This window comes from Protopterus annectens, chromosome 9.part0, assembly GCF_019279795.1.
Source record: "Protopterus annectens isolate FY-2018-M chromosome 9.part0, PAN1.0, whole genome shotgun sequence".
Taxonomy (NCBI): domain Eukaryota; kingdom Metazoa; phylum Chordata; order Ceratodontiformes; family Protopteridae; genus Protopterus; species Protopterus annectens.
In genome coordinates, this window is record NC_056743.1 from 288,415,499 (window position 1) to 288,431,470 (window position 15,972).

Sequence of the window (15,972 nt, forward strand, 5' to 3'; positions counted from 1 at the left end):
TATACCTAGTTCCATAAGTTTGCTGACAATGCCTGAGTGGGGTACTGTATCAAATGCCTCAGCCAGACCTTGGTAGCAGTATGCACTGTTTCCCCCCATTCATTGCTTTAGTGCCCTTTTCAAAGTCCACCAGATTCAGTAAGCATGAACTTCCTTTGATTACGCCAAACTGAGACAGATCCAGTGTGTAGCGGTCTCCTATGTCCTTGCTGATAATTTCCATGATAAATCTTTCCATGGCTTTGCAAATTAAGATTAGTCAATTAGTGGGTCTCTAGTTTCCAGAATCTGTTGAAGGTTCTCCCTTATGAAGTGTGATGACTGTCGCAGTCTTCATTGACTTGGCACAAAGCCTGTTTTAAATCTATAATTAAATAATGACTCAAGGGTCCTGATAAGTTGTATTTTAGACTATTCAGGAGGCATCCTGGGATGTTATTAGGGCCCACTAAAGCCATGTTCTTAGCTTTAGTGAGAGCAGCCAGTACATGCTCCCTAATTATAGTTGGAGGGGTTATGTTTGAGGGTACTTGTGGAGAGATGGTTGGGGGTGAGAAGGGCCAAAGTTGGAACTGAATTTGCACACTGACAGGTTCACTATATCACCAGACTGGGTGAATATGGCACCATTAACTACTAGTTCAGCACATTACTGTGTGCTGCCCTTGAGGTTTCTGACACAGCTGTAGAAGGCCTTATGGTTATCTTTCACCTGGGAGGCTATCTTAACTTCAACGCTGGCTTTGCTTGATCTAATTACCCCTCTTAGTTGCCTATTTACCTTGATGAAAGAGTTATTATCTTTATGGGAATTACCCTTCCTGATTTTTACCATAATATTTTCTTTTTGTTGTACATTCTGTTTAATTTGGGATGCCACGACGGTGGTCTGTCTCTGGAGTTAGTTTTGGGCTTTCTTCTGGTCAGTACAGCAGCCTCTATGTAACCACGGACATGGTTGTACAGTGTTTCTGAGAGCAATTCAGCATAGGCTGGTGTGTTCTCAGAGTTTGCAGAGGTACTGAATTTTGACAAGCCATCACTTAACAAATAATTCACTTTGGAATAATTCCTAACTGTAAATGGTTTTAATGAGATTACAGAGTTGATTGTGATTTCAAAGGAGACAACGTTATGGTCGGACCCTATCAGAGAGGACGTGACATTGGGGGCTGCAGTGTTCTCCAATATTTCTGAGCACGAGGCCCAGTATGTCGGAACCTCTAGTGGGTGTTTTCACTATTTGATCAAGGGTGTTTGTATTTATGAAATCCAGGAATCTGTGTGCCTGTAGATTTGAGGCCATGCAGGATTCTCAGTCTGCAGAGGAGTAATCAAAGTCTCCCATGAGTAGGGTGTTAGGTTAGATGGTAAGTATTAACGGGAGGTCCAAGTATGCATTGTGCACCTTACGGGACACAGAGAGTGACCTATAACTGGCTAGGATATGGTACAGGATTTTGTCTATGGTGATATGCACATGGAGGAATTCCAGTATGTCATCCTGTTTGACCACCCTAGAGGTATTCTGGTTATTGATGTATATTGAGACACCTCCATTTTTAGCCCTTTTCTGTGCAGCTCCTGGTCTAAAAGTGTGAAAGGCACTGAAGCACTGCTGGGTTAATCTCGTCACTTTAAACAATGTCTCAGTAACTGCACAGATGTCTATATTCTCAAGTGTGAAGAGGGGTTGGAGGAAGCGTAGTTTTATTTTTTTTTTTTTTATTTAGGCTCCTGGCATTGAGCAGTAACACCCTGAGGGTCTGTTTAGTTGATTTTGCTATATCGGTAGGTTTGTCAACTTGGCATTGCCTAAAAAAGGCACCAGGGGGTTGGATAAAGTTTTAGCTAGTATTCAAAAGCCTAGAGGGGAAAGCTGCAGACCATTCTTGCAAAACAACATGGTGTGTTAATCACGTCCTCCCAAGTTGACAAATATTTGATGCGATTAAAATCATGCCCAATAACTTAAATGTTTTCCATAGCCCATGAAATTCAGTTACGGGGGGGGGCAAACCTGAAGAATGTTTTTGAGAAAGGAGTTGGACAAACTAAAAATGTAGGAGCAAGGAAAAGGCTTGGAACTTATGCATGTGGACATTGCTCCCAGTCTAAGTAGGTGGCAAATCGGAGTGAATTATGCAAACCCAGTCTAAATAATAACATTAACATGATAGCAAAAGGTTATTACACATGTCAGACAAGAGGGGTGATTTACTTGGCAATACTGCCTGAAATGTTTTTCTTACTATATTGGTAAGATGGAACGTAATTTGAAACATAGAATGTATGAGCATTATTATGACATTGGTACAAAGAAGGATACCAATGCACTTTTTAGACATACAGTGCAGTGTGACCAAGCTATATTTAAATTTTGGGTAATTGAACAGGTTAGACCTGCGGACCAGGGTGGTGAGTGGGAAACATTGTTGGAGTTTCGTGAGTTAATCTGGCAACTTCAATTGGATCCTTGCACCAAACCAGATCTGAATGATCACCTACCTATTGTAACAGCTTTAACAATGAGAATTAAGATACAATTTTTATATATATATATATATATATATATATATATATATATATATATATATATTTTTTTTTTATATATATGTTTTTAAAATGTATTATATGTGTATCCTTGTACATAAATATACAAAACAATTTGTATAACTGCATATAAATTTATGTATACTATTTATATGGTAGATATTAAAAGAAGTTGGTGGGAGTAGGTTTTAATTAAGTATATTTTATGATGTCATTATCAATTATATTGTGGACCACTGGGGTTTAATATGGATTGTAATAATGGAAGAGGAGGTTTTATATAAAGTTGCTCTGAAGAAGATTCATGTTTTTGAAACAAAAGCACTTAATCTGGTGTTATTGTGACAATAAATCTTCAATGTTACTACTTTGGAGTGTTCTATTGTGTGCAAAGGATGGACCTTTACTGACAGAGTGATTGCCTGTTGCTGTTTGGTTCCTGGTTAAATATTTGATGTGCTCAGAATGACACCAGAACAGCAGCCGGTTGTTGAACTCAATCATTTTTTCCTCATGTTTGGCACCATCCTCAGTGACAGTAACATGCTACTCAGTGTTACTCTCCTACCAGCCTGAGACACATAGTCTGAAAGCTCCATAATGTCTCCCTTCATACAGTCCAGGGAGATATACCTCAGGTCACTTACACCTACATGGACTATGATGGAATCATTCTGGTACGTGTGGCGTAACAATTTGAGTATGTGGGTGATTTGGTGGATCCTGGTTTCAGCTAAGCAGGTGACAGTTATTTTCTCCTTGTTTAGCCTGGTTAGAGGGGCATCAGTGTATCTTACAATGGATTATCCTATGATGAGAGTCCTAGAAAAAGTGTTTGCTTGCCTTAGAGGCCTAGTGTTTGGGGCACCACTCAGAGTCACAGTATGTGTGGTGTTGTGTGTTTTTTCTGAGTGCCTTTAAGCTTGCTGAGACACAGCTTTGACAATGGGTGGTCTAGGTGATCTCTGCTGTTTAGGAAAATTGCTTTTAAGTGCTTCAGTATACATTAATGTGTGTGTTGTGTGCTATGTGAGGTGGGTGTTGGGTGAGTGGTTTTGACAAAATGATGTACACTTGTAAGTAAGCAAGCTAATGTCACTGTGTGAAGTACACCTCTCACTGTGTCTGATTCTTTAAGGACTAAGTGGTTGGCAGTAAACATGAGACAACTGGTACATTGTCTCAAGGTGCCCATATCCATCAAGCTGGCTACAGAGATGTTAGGAAATTGCATACCCATACTGTCCACTCCTTTGATTTGTGTACTACAAGGGGTGGTGTACTTGAGTTAGAAAGCTATTAAGGCTATTTTAGGTGCAAACTAATAAGGGTCATTTATTGGGGCAGATTACACTAAAAAGTAATGTCTTTCGGCTTTTCCCAGTTAGGGGTCGCCATAGTGGAACTCCGGTCCGCTAATGATTGGCAGTGGAGTTTTATGGTGCGAGTTGCCAGCCCAACACCCAACCTGCAAAGAAGGCACATCCATTCATTCACGCACGCACCTACCTGCATGTCTTTAAACGTCACTTGACCGTGGGGAGGACATGCAGACTCCACACAGAAGGAGCTCCAGCCGAGAATCGAATGGGAGAACCTCTTGCTGTGATGCGACAACTCTAACCGCTGCACCACTGCGGCCTATTGGGGCAGATTACACTAAACAGTACTAAATTCTATTAACTTTAATGTTTACAAAATACTGAATTCTACTCAAGGTATACGCATTGCCACACAATCCCCAGCTAGCTGTTCTAAGCTTGCCAGAGCACAAGGTGTTTGCAATATATTGCTGTATTACAGGCAGGGCTGGCCTTAGCCAAAATGGCGCCCTAGGTGAAGTAGTGCTCCGGCACCCCTTAAGCCCCACCCACACCACACATGAAACACCCCTATTTGAGCCACACCCACTGGGTCATTCCCCAAGAAAGCCACTCCAGTCATTTCCTTAAATTATTTAAATGCTTAGGAAGAAAAAGATACCTTGTAATGTAGGTAAACTGCAGCTACCTTTGCATATGTATTTTCTATTTGAAATACCAGAGCCAGATCATGGTAAAGTAAAGTCCTAGGAAGGGTAATAGACCACCACCCCAGAGGAACCCCAGCAGCAGCCCCCTCCTCAGCCATTCCAGTGTTCCATTATTTGGTTATTTCACCAGTTACCATGCATACTGTTCTATTTGCCTCTACAATGATTACAGATATTGAAATAAAGTAGCACAAACACAGATAGCCATTTGCTAAACAGACATTACAGTCTCACAATGAAAACAGACTTAGCATGAGCAGTAAACTTCTCTGTCCTTGAAACTTACATTCATTGAAATGGCAAAACTCACATTCATTGAAACGGCATGAAAACCCACATTCATAGAAATGCATCTGGTTGGTGGAGAATTAAGTTTACCTTTGAGCTGTTTTCAAAACAGACTCCTTGCACACATTTTTAGAGCCATGCATTCTTGTATTTATTCTTTAATTCACCTTCCTGATTTTATTGAATTATATTCCTTGTATAATATAGCACCACTTATTACAATATGTTTTAAATTTGTAGTTTTAAACATTCTTTTAATAAGCAATGAAACAAAATGTATGAACCAATAACTATCCATTCCAGAAAATTTCAACAATAAAAGGCCACTCAAGACTTATATCATTATAATCCACCAATATTATTCCACACGCACAATCTCTGCGGAAGTAAAATCATTTGAATTCCACATTAAAGAAATCTGTAACTAATGAAGAGGTTGCTACTGGCAAACAGCGTTATATATCAATATTATCTACCTGCTGCCCTTGAAAAGTGAATTGCCTATATTACATTACAAATTAGTAAGTTGGTAATATTGCAGTAGGAAATGACTAACAAGTTCACAGTCACTAAGCATCTCATACAAAAGGACATACTCAGTAGTGTAGAACCCCTATCCCCCCTTATAATGCACCAAATAATCAACAGTCATATAAGCACTGCATATCAGCACTTCATCTACATGGTGTGGGAGTGGAATCCACATCCTTCTGCACCAAAGGCAATTATGCTACTAACACTGCTTTCAGATTTTACAACACAGTGTGCCATTTGATAAACAAAAAACAGCTAGTTGCACACTGAAAACATTTACACTTGTTACAGTGTGTTAAATTTGTAGTTTTGAACATTTTTCCAGTAAGTAATGAAACAAAATGTATGACCCAATAATGACAAAATTGCCCATTTCAGAACATTTTAACCATAGATGGCCCCTCAAACTTCCTTAAACAGTATCAGTCAGTAAGCACAGTCTCTGCAGAAGTAAAATTCATCTGAATAATTCTACATTAAAGGGATTTGTTACTAATGAAGAGGCTGTTACTGTCAAAGAACTTTACATTTCACTGTTCCATCTACAAATTCAGTACTTGCTGCCCTTGAAGAATTAATTGCCTACGTTGCATTAATGAAAAAAAATGGTACACTGGTAATATTGCAATAGAGAATAACAGAAACAGACACTTTCATAGTTACTAGGCATCTTAAACAAAGGACGGCACACTAAGGAATGCAGAACCCCTATCCCCTTTTAAAATGCAACTAATTGGCAACTAGGACATTACATACCACACCTCCATACCTCTCAACCTCTTAGCACAAGAAATCTGAACAAAGCCTAAAATAATGGGGGAGGGGCACAAAGGCCTCCAAACAGGGGCAGATTATAAATATTGCTCTTATAAACATGGAAAGTTGCTATAATAACAGCATTTGTCTTAGCATGCATTTTCTGAAGGAAATAAAGGCTAAAAATCAAATGTGTGACATTTAGTTATTTAAATCTTCACTGATTTTCCAGAAAAAAACACAAATTTTATGAAGAATAGGTCAAAAATATGAGGCAAAAGTCTGGACAGTTGAGAGGTATGCTTACCTCTCAAACTCTTAGTGCAAGAAATCTGAACAAAGTCTAACATGATGTACATGCAATGGTAGAGAAAGTAGGGATAGAGTTTAAATATGGCACTTTTGTAACGTAAAAAGTTGATTTTGTTGATCCTACTCTTTTTGATAGGTTCTGTAATATCTTTTATATCCACATGAGCTACCATTAACTCAGGCAGAGAGTGCATCACCCACCAAAACCTGCCCTGCAGTGTCAGCAGTCTAGCCACCTGCACTGGGAATAGAGCTCACAGCCTTCTGGTCTTCGAGAATAAGTGTATATCATGTAGAGCCACTGCTACTGCAAACTGTATTAGGTCCCTGAAGAAGTCAATATCTAATGCACCGTCTTAGATGGGTGGCTGACTTCAACATAATTACACATGTACGTTCTGTAGCCAAAAGCCAGAATTTATCTGCATATTTGTATTCTGTCAAGTGGACCACTGAGCATACACCTCATAGTATCTTAATATGTTCCACTTTTGTCAGCTACATAAAAGGATTTATCACATTGCTGCATCTTATCTGAGACTGCATAGAGCTAGTTATGTGTTGTGAGAGCCATTACTGGCATTGCTAGCTTTGTCTTCTTACAAGAATCTCAGCATTATTACTTCTTAGGTCATGCTGTCTTCCAGATCAGTTGAACGTTTTGTTTTTTTTTCCTTTCTTTTGTGTGTGTGTGTGTGTGTGTGTGTGTGTGTGTGTGTGTGTGTGTGTGGGTGTGTGGGGCGGGCTACATTCTATAAGTTAATATGCAGTTTCAGGAGTCCTGGCTGCAGCTATTTTCTTCACTCAGTACATATGTGACATATCTTTATTTGTGGAGTATGAGCATATGTACTTCTCTGTAAGACAATGCTGCCCCTTTAATGAATTTGTACACTATGGTTTACATTGTGTATTTCTGGTTAAACCCACCCACCCCTTTAAATCAATTCTTTCAACTGCTATCATGTAGGCATACTGCACATCGGGTGGTTAATACACTTCAATATCGCCAATTAAATTACACACACACACACACACACACACACACACACACACACACACACACACACACACTTTCTCTTGCATCCAGAAACCTAGTTTAAACTACACAAACACACACAAATACACTTACTTACCTTCTTTTTAAACAAAATGGCCACACGCATACGCACAGAATTAATCCCTCTCAAAGTGCTTGTTTAATTTCCACGCACCACCATAAAACGTCTTTACGTCACTGTTGGTGATTGGCGAATGTGCGTATGACACAAATATATTTCTTCTTAAAGGTAGTGGAAGCCTCCTCATCACACTGCAGGTATAAAAGTGGGAGGGCACTCGCTCCTCCCCCTCAACCTGCGATTCTGGCACCCTATGGTTTATTTATTCATTTTAATTAATGTACTTTTCTTATTATGCGTTCGCATAAGAAAAGTAAATTAATTAAAATAAATAAATGAACACAAACTGCGCCCTTTACTGTATGGCACCCTAGGCAGTTGCCTAGTTCGCCTATGCCTAAGGCCGGCCGTGATTCCAGTATGCTTTCCACAGCAGTCAGTATTCTGAATTTGAGGAGAAACAGGAATAGCAGGGAGACATAAGTAAACAGTGATTATTATATCGGCTTCCTATAACAGAACAGGTAACCTTCCTTTTCTCTACCTTTCTATTCAGACTAGTCATTTAAAATAAAAGCCTATCACTCTCTTTTAAACTAGTAATGACAGCCTCTACTGGCCGCGGTGGTGCAGCAGTTAGTATTGCCCCCTCATAGCAAGAGGTTCTCCAGTTCGATTCAAGGCTGGAGCATCTCCTGTGAGGAGTCTTCATGTCCTTTCTGTGGTCGAGGGAGTTTTAAAAGATATGAAGGTAGGTGCATGCATGTGCGTGTATCCTTACCCCTTTACAGATACTAAAGAGAAAGTCATCTCAGAAGACCACCTTCAAATCTGAATCTAGAGAAAAAACATTCTTGAATATTTTGCCCACCTTATAGAATACCTTAACACTGTACATGAAAAAGCAATCTTTTCTAACTTTCCAAAAAAAAAAAAAAAAAGCAAATGATTCGGGAATTCTGGTTAGTAGCATTTCAAATTAAAACCTTGATGACCACATCACTAAATATTCAAGCGTTCTTCTGAATTTGGATTTTACACTTAAACGTGAAATATTTTTAAGAGATGGGTAGGACTATGAGGGGAAAATATAGGATTTCTCCCCAAGCAAGCATGGATGGCTCCGGGGAGGCTAGAGTGCAGTTAACTGAATTCAGAGTACAAAATAGTTAATGTTAATTGAAAATGGCAGATTCCTGAGAGAGAAGGTTAGAAAGAATGTCAAGGGACTGAGAAAAATCCTTGTTATAACTGAAAAGTATTCCTATAAGCTGTTGGAGGGATTGTTATCCTCTGTTTCAGGAGGTGATCTCCTGTGTGAGGATAGTAAATCACCCATGTGATCAACGCAGCTGGAAGGATTCGAAGTAGCCATGCTTTCTGTAATTAATTGTTTTTGGAAAAGTAGTATGTGTGTGTCAGAAATCAGTAACCAGAACTATGAAAGTTTCTGCATTCAATACCAGAACAGATAGTTTCCTGGAAGAATTGTTTATGGTATGTGTGCCCTGATTTATGTTTTTCTTCAAGCAAATGTTCATGCAAATAAACTGGAGCTGGCCTTCAGACTGATTTTCTACTGTAAGCTGAACTAAGTTATTGTAAGACTTGTATTAAAATTACACATTAAAGAAATGTGTTTTATATTATTACAATTCTTATATCAGGATTCAAATACCAACTTATAAAAGTAATAAAACATTCTAGGGCATGTGCATAGGAGTGTTAATCACCCATTGCTTTTTTGCTTGCTTTTAATGTGAATGTGATTTATAATAGACTTGTGTTGCCTGATAATTGTATGGTTCATGTGTCTTATCCATTAGATGGAGACAAAAAGTCAAATTTCAGAGTTGCATGACTACAACTTGAGTCAGTAAGGACTGCCTTTACCCAGAAAAGAAATCTTAATTTAGGCCTCAAAACAAAGCACAATGTTAAAAACATGGTCAGAAACTAGAAACATGCATTTACCCTCTTTGTCCACTAATTTTTAGTTTCTTCTAGCCCACGTTTCCCTAAGGGCAGACATAGGGTTATGTTAATTTATTTTATTTGCTTACTGGACTGGTGCACATTCATTGATGTGCACTGTGCAGATTTCACCATACACCTTGAAGAACAGTGTTGGGTGTGTGCTAAGATTTACATACGGCACACCCTTTCATAGTTAGGTTACCGCAATATACTTCCATTAACATTAGTAAAAAAAAAAAAAAAACACGAACAGACACACACACTCGTTCTCTCGCATACAGTAACAAACAGTTTGAATTACACATGCATACACTTACTTACCGTCTTTCTAACTCAAACTGCCACATGGACTTAGCCCCCCTTCACAGAACTGCTAGCTTAAAATTTGCGCGCGACTGCAAAATGAATTTACTTCCACACTGGCGTAAGCACGCATGATTCTCGTTTAAGGAGAAGACGCTAATACCGCAATCGACCTGCTGCAGATGTAAAAGTGGGAGGGCGCTCACCCCCCATGGTCCGGAGTCGGAACTTCCGACGCCCTTGTATTTTTTTTATTTTATTTTAATTAGTTTAGTTAGTGCATTCTTTCTTCCCAGCACCTGCTGCAAGCACTGGCAAGAAAGAATGCAGTAATTAGAATAAAAAAATAAATAAGCCAAAACTGCGCCCTTTACGAGGCCGGCCTGTAAGGCGCCCTAGGCGGTCGCCTAGTTCGCCTATGCCTAAGGCCGGCCATGATTACAGGTTACAGTTTTATGGACCATTCTGCACAGAAAATTTGTTTTCTAGATATTTGCTGCTGTATAGGGCACTGCTAATCCAACCAAATGTGCAAAATCTTTAGCAGCAAAGAAACAGAAAATTAAATAACCAGCCCTCTGACCAATGCAATGACTACACAAGTCCTTTGGTATATTCCCCAACTCGGATAAGACCCCAAGTGCAATCCTAACACAAACCACTTAAACAACTAGCTGGAAAACTCTTGATGAAAAAATTAAGTGAAATGCACACATAAAAGGAGGAAATAGCAGACATCACTCAAAATAGTTACCAATCAAAGGTGCTTAACTTTGCTTGGATAGCACTGGATACAAGTAAAGCACTTCTGGAATGCAGGCTAGGACTTCAAGCTTTGCTGACCTCCAGGAAAATGAGCAGGAGACAATATGTATAAAAGAAGATTTACTAAAGAGCAGTACTGGTTTGTTGGGCAGGCATTCAGTATCATGGATTTACGGAAAACAACAGGTGGGAAGAGTACATAAACAGCTTACACAACAGTCAACAGCAATGAAAGAGGAGAGGGAGAGACTTTGGAAAACAGATTATTATAAGGACTGGAGGGTAGAAAAAATCTTAAAAAACATTAGCAGAAGGGTGGGGGAAAACAAATTATTATAAGGACTGGAGGGCAGAAACAAAATCTTAAAAAACAACAGCAGAAGGGTGGGGGTTAGAACTTTTTTTTCAAGGAACAAGCAGGCTACCTACAGAGGCATCCAATCAAACACATTTAAGGCAATATTTCAGCTCTTCAGAAACGTTAGCTTAATGTGTTAATGAAGCATGTAGCAGACACAGAATGCAAGCAGGTAAAGGATAATCAGAATATAATAGCACTGAGGTACAAACTGGAACATAGACAATTTGTTCACTATTGAACTTCTACTACATTTTAAGGCACCATACTATGCAGAAATTTACCAGTAACCGTATTTACCAGAAAAATGCAGTAATAAATGATTAAGGCACAAATCTTGTAGTAATAGTAGCATGCAGTTCTGCCACCATCTGTGCATTAAACTACATGACTATGCCCCAGCAGGGTTTAAAATACAAATGGATAGCTTTTACAAGTAATTCTACTTGTGGAAACAGAAGTGCAGAAAAATGCAGAAACACAATATGACTAAGAAAAACAACAGGACTAAGGCCGCAGAACAAACTAAAAAATGCAACCAGAGTGAACAGTGCAGAAAACTAGAAAGCAGTATCACCACACAGGTCACTATAACATTCAACCAGAATTGAAATAATTAAAATAATTTAATTTTCTTTCCTTTTTGAAGAAAAGCTAGTTAGTCAGAGTTTCACACCTCTCAAAGTCTTGGATAAAAGACACTGGGTGGGGGCAGCACTTTGCTGGAAATAAGGAATCCAATCAAATAAAGGTAATATTGAAGCTCTTTCAGAAACGTTGCCTTCAAGTGTTATTGGGGGATGGGCAGGCTCAGAATGCAAGCAGGTAAATGATAAACAGAATATAAAAGCACTGAAGCACAAACTGGAGCAGAGGCAATTTCTCACTATTGAACTTCTACTACAGTTTAAGGTCCCAGACTATGCAGAAATTTATCAGTAACAACAGTTTATGGGAAAATGTAATAATAAATGACTAAGCTACAAATGTGGCAGTACTAGTTCACAGTTCTGCAAGAACTGTGAATTAAACTGCAAGTCTATGAATCAGCAAAGTTTAAAATACTAACAGATAACATTACAAGTAATCCCAGTAGTAGAAATAGAAGTGCAGCATTGAAATAATTTGCTTATCTTACTTTCCTTATGAAAAGATAGTTACTCACAGTTCCACACCTCTCCAAGTCTTGGATAAAAGATAACAGGTTGTGAAGTGACATTTTTGAATTTGGCTACTTAACACAAACAGGTATAGGAAAGAAAGATCAAGAACAGGTCTCCAAGAATTTTCTTTCTGTGGCACTAAAAACATTCTTGAATAAAACCCCTTTCCCATCTGGGAATTCTATCACTCCCTCAGACAGCATGTGATGCATGTCAGGTGGAAGTGGAACCAAAACAGTCTGGTTTGGAGTATGAGGAATTAGCCCACTGAAAGCAGGAGTTTCCTCCCATTGCCATCTGTAACTCTGATGAATTATCTTCAGAACTCATTTGTCTGAAATTATCTGCTGCCAAAGAAAAAAGTGAAGATTCAGACTTTCTGGAAGACAAAAGGAGGTGCCAGGGTGGGGATTGGGCATCCCCAGAGCTCTTCTTGGATCTCCATTTTCATTTCTTTGTAAAAGTCTGTTTACCTGCATTTTGTTAATTTTGTTTTTTTACCACAACTGGATGAGGAGTTGCATAATCCTTATGAAAAATTGAAGAAGGAAGGCTGAAATATCGTACAGATTCTCTTTATCATCTTTCTCCTTTCACCAAACCTTTTGATCGTCTCTAAAGCAGAGGGTCCAACAAACTAAATCTCTATCCAAAGAAGAAATTGAAATCTTATTTTTAACATCATCTGGGAGGTTCTGAGAAAGCAGCCATGCAAACTGCCTCAAAACAGTACCAGTGGCTGTAGCCCTTGAAGTATCAACAAAGTCATATACACGCTGTATACAATGAGAAGTGACTTGAAATATAGAAGAAATTAAATTATTTAAAGCAATGATTTCCTCAAGAAGCCAGCACAGACAAAACATTCCTCACACTTTCACACTTAGGAGAAACTTTAACATATGAGCGTGACAATTTAAAATTCTGAAAATCAAAGTAGTAGAAGCATATATATTGTTTCTAATACTTATCAATAATCTTCCCTTACCTATCAAAAAGAGTAAGATTAGATCGAATAAATCATTAAAATAGTAACTGCTGGATTAGATTTGGGAAGACTGTATAATACTACCTGCCAGATGGCTGACTGTTGCGCACTTGCATCCTCCAGGGCAGACAAAACTGGAGGAGTGTGTGCAGATTCTTGAACTTCCTTCTGTAACAGCTCATAGTAGTTTTTGTGGACAGACACCTCAGAGGTGTTCTCACACTGAAAACACTGACATGAAAAACGCCTACAGAAAGAATCAGAAGCTGAGCCCTCCCTGAGTCTGAATCAGAAACCTGAGAAGAAGACTCTCTATCTGCCTCTTTATCTCCCTGTCCAGATTCAAAATCTTGAATCTCTTCAGGAAAGGAAGTATTCCTCTTCAAGGGAGCCCGCAGGATTTTTTGCAGGGGGGTGCAAACCCAGAGCCCCACCCACATAGCTCACCCCGCCCCCTGCCAACACAGCCCCGCCCAAGTCCACCCACCCCAAGCCCCGCCCACACAGCCATTCCAGTGTCTCATTACTCGGCTATTTCTCCCCATTTACTGTAGACACTGTTCAAATCTGTGTGCATACTGTTTTATGCTTTAGTTCTACAATGATTACAGGCAGTTGGATTTAATTTACAACTTTTATTTCAAACATTATAGCCCAAACACTGAGACATTTACTAAACCTGAACAAAGCAATAATCTTACAATGAAAACAGACTTGGCATTAAAGCTTCTCTACTTTTGAAACTCACATTCAATGAAACAGCATTGAAACCCACATTCAAAGAAAATGCATCTGGCCAGTGGCAGGTTATTTACCTTTGAACTGTTTTCAAGCAATAGGCATTTACAACTTTTATTTCAAACATTATAGCCCAAACACTGAGACATTTACTAAACCTAAACAAAGGTCTTACAATGAAAACAGACTTGGCATTAAAGCTTCTCTACTTTTGAAACTCACATTCAATGAAACAGCATTGAAACCCACATTCAAAGAAAATGCATCTGGCCAGTGGCAGGTTATTTACCTTTGAACTGTTTTCAAGCAATAGGCTCCTTGCACACCGTTAGGGCCATGCAAAAGTTATTTGATTTACCTGATTGTATTAATTATAATATATAATTGAATTATATCCCTTGTATTATACAGTAGCACTTGTTTGAGTGACTCTGCTGAAGTAAAAGTAATCTGAATAATTCCACATTAAAGATATCTAAAACTAATGAAGATGTTGTTGCTAGAAAACAACTGTATATTTCAGTGTTTCATCTACAAATTCAGTGCCTGTTGCCGTCAAAGAATAAATTGCCTATGTTAAATTAAAAAAAATGGTAAGCTGGTATATTGCAATAGAAAATGGATGACAAGCTGAAAAACAGGTACATAGTTATTAGGCATCTCATCCAAAGGAGGACATCCTGAGGACTGCAGCATACAAATGTATATGCTGTAGGAATAGAACCTCAAGCCTTTACATTAAGATGCAAGTATTCTACTTGTGGTGCTACTAACATAGCTTTAAAACTTTATACCACAATAGAGATACCATTTGCTAAACAAAACAGTTGCACATTGTAAATAGACTTGGCATGAGCAGCAGTGAACTTAGCTTCCTTAAAACTCACAGTTCCTTGAAAATGCACTTGAAAATTCCACCTGTTAACTCTAACTTGGGCATTTCACTTTCTCACAAACATACCACACCCTCAAGGCCTCAACCTTAGTGCAAGAAATCTGGACAAAGCCTAAAATAAATAGGGACAGATTATAAATATGGCTCTCAGAAACTTAGAAAATTGCAAGAGTAACAGGATTTGTGTTGGTATGCATTTTTCTAAATGACATGACATCTAAAACTGAAATGTCTCATTTAGCAACTTCAATCCTTTTTAGGAGGAATATGGGGCAAAACTCTGGACAGCTGAGGGGTATGCTACCTCCCTCTTATACACACACCAAATAATTCTGGTCAGACAAATTAGTTCTGGGAAGGTTGCACTGAACGGCACCGTGCTTGAGCTGAAGTGGGTGAAATCCTGGTAGCCAGTGATAACTGATCTGCAGCTCAGCATTGTGGAGCATTAAAGCATTTTTAGCAGATCATTGTTTCATCACTACCTATTGTGTTTGCACATAAGCTGTAGTTATTTTAAACATTTGCCTTTTTTGATTACTACAGAGTACATTTACCCACCAGAGCTATTGTGTTTTGACTTCAGTGTGGAGCTAGTTGTTGCAGGGTTTGGCTTTTAAATAAGGTAGCAATGCTTATTTACCATATACCATTAAAGCCACCCTGACCAAACTACAAGTGTACTAACACACAGACACTGCTATAAGACACTGGTCTGCAATAAAATGTAATGAACTTCTGAAAATACTGTAATCCTGTCCTTTTATTACAATGAATATAAAATACTTCGAAATAAGGTAAAAAAGCTCATAATCTTAGACCGACAAAACTACTTTTCCACACTTCAAAATAATAAAATCAAACCCTCAGAAATTTTGGAAAGGTATCTCTACTTAACCCCAGCAAATCAGATACCCCTACCCCAGACCCAAACGCTCCTGACCAAGACTTGGCTACCCAATTTAACTCTTCATTGAATCCATTTCCAAATTAACGCCATCTTTCTCTAACACCACTACACTGCTACTACTTCCTCATTCCCATCTACTAACTCCCATCCCTCCACTCCTCCTACTACTTCATCAGCTTCATCTGCCCCTAATTCTCCCTCTTCACACTCCTTTTTTCTCATTTAAACCTATACCCAACTTCTACTATAAAGAAATTCCTTATGAAACTGAAGCCATGC

At 38.7% G+C, this 15,972-nt stretch overlaps 1 protein-coding gene across 2 annotated transcripts in view; it reads right to left on the reverse strand.

Annotated features, from left to right (window-relative positions):
* The window catches only part of USH1C (USH1 protein network component harmonin), a 3,114,702-nt gene that overhangs the window by 2,745,175 nt on the left and 353,555 nt on the right, over positions 1-15,972 (reverse strand). The window lies entirely within an intron of this gene.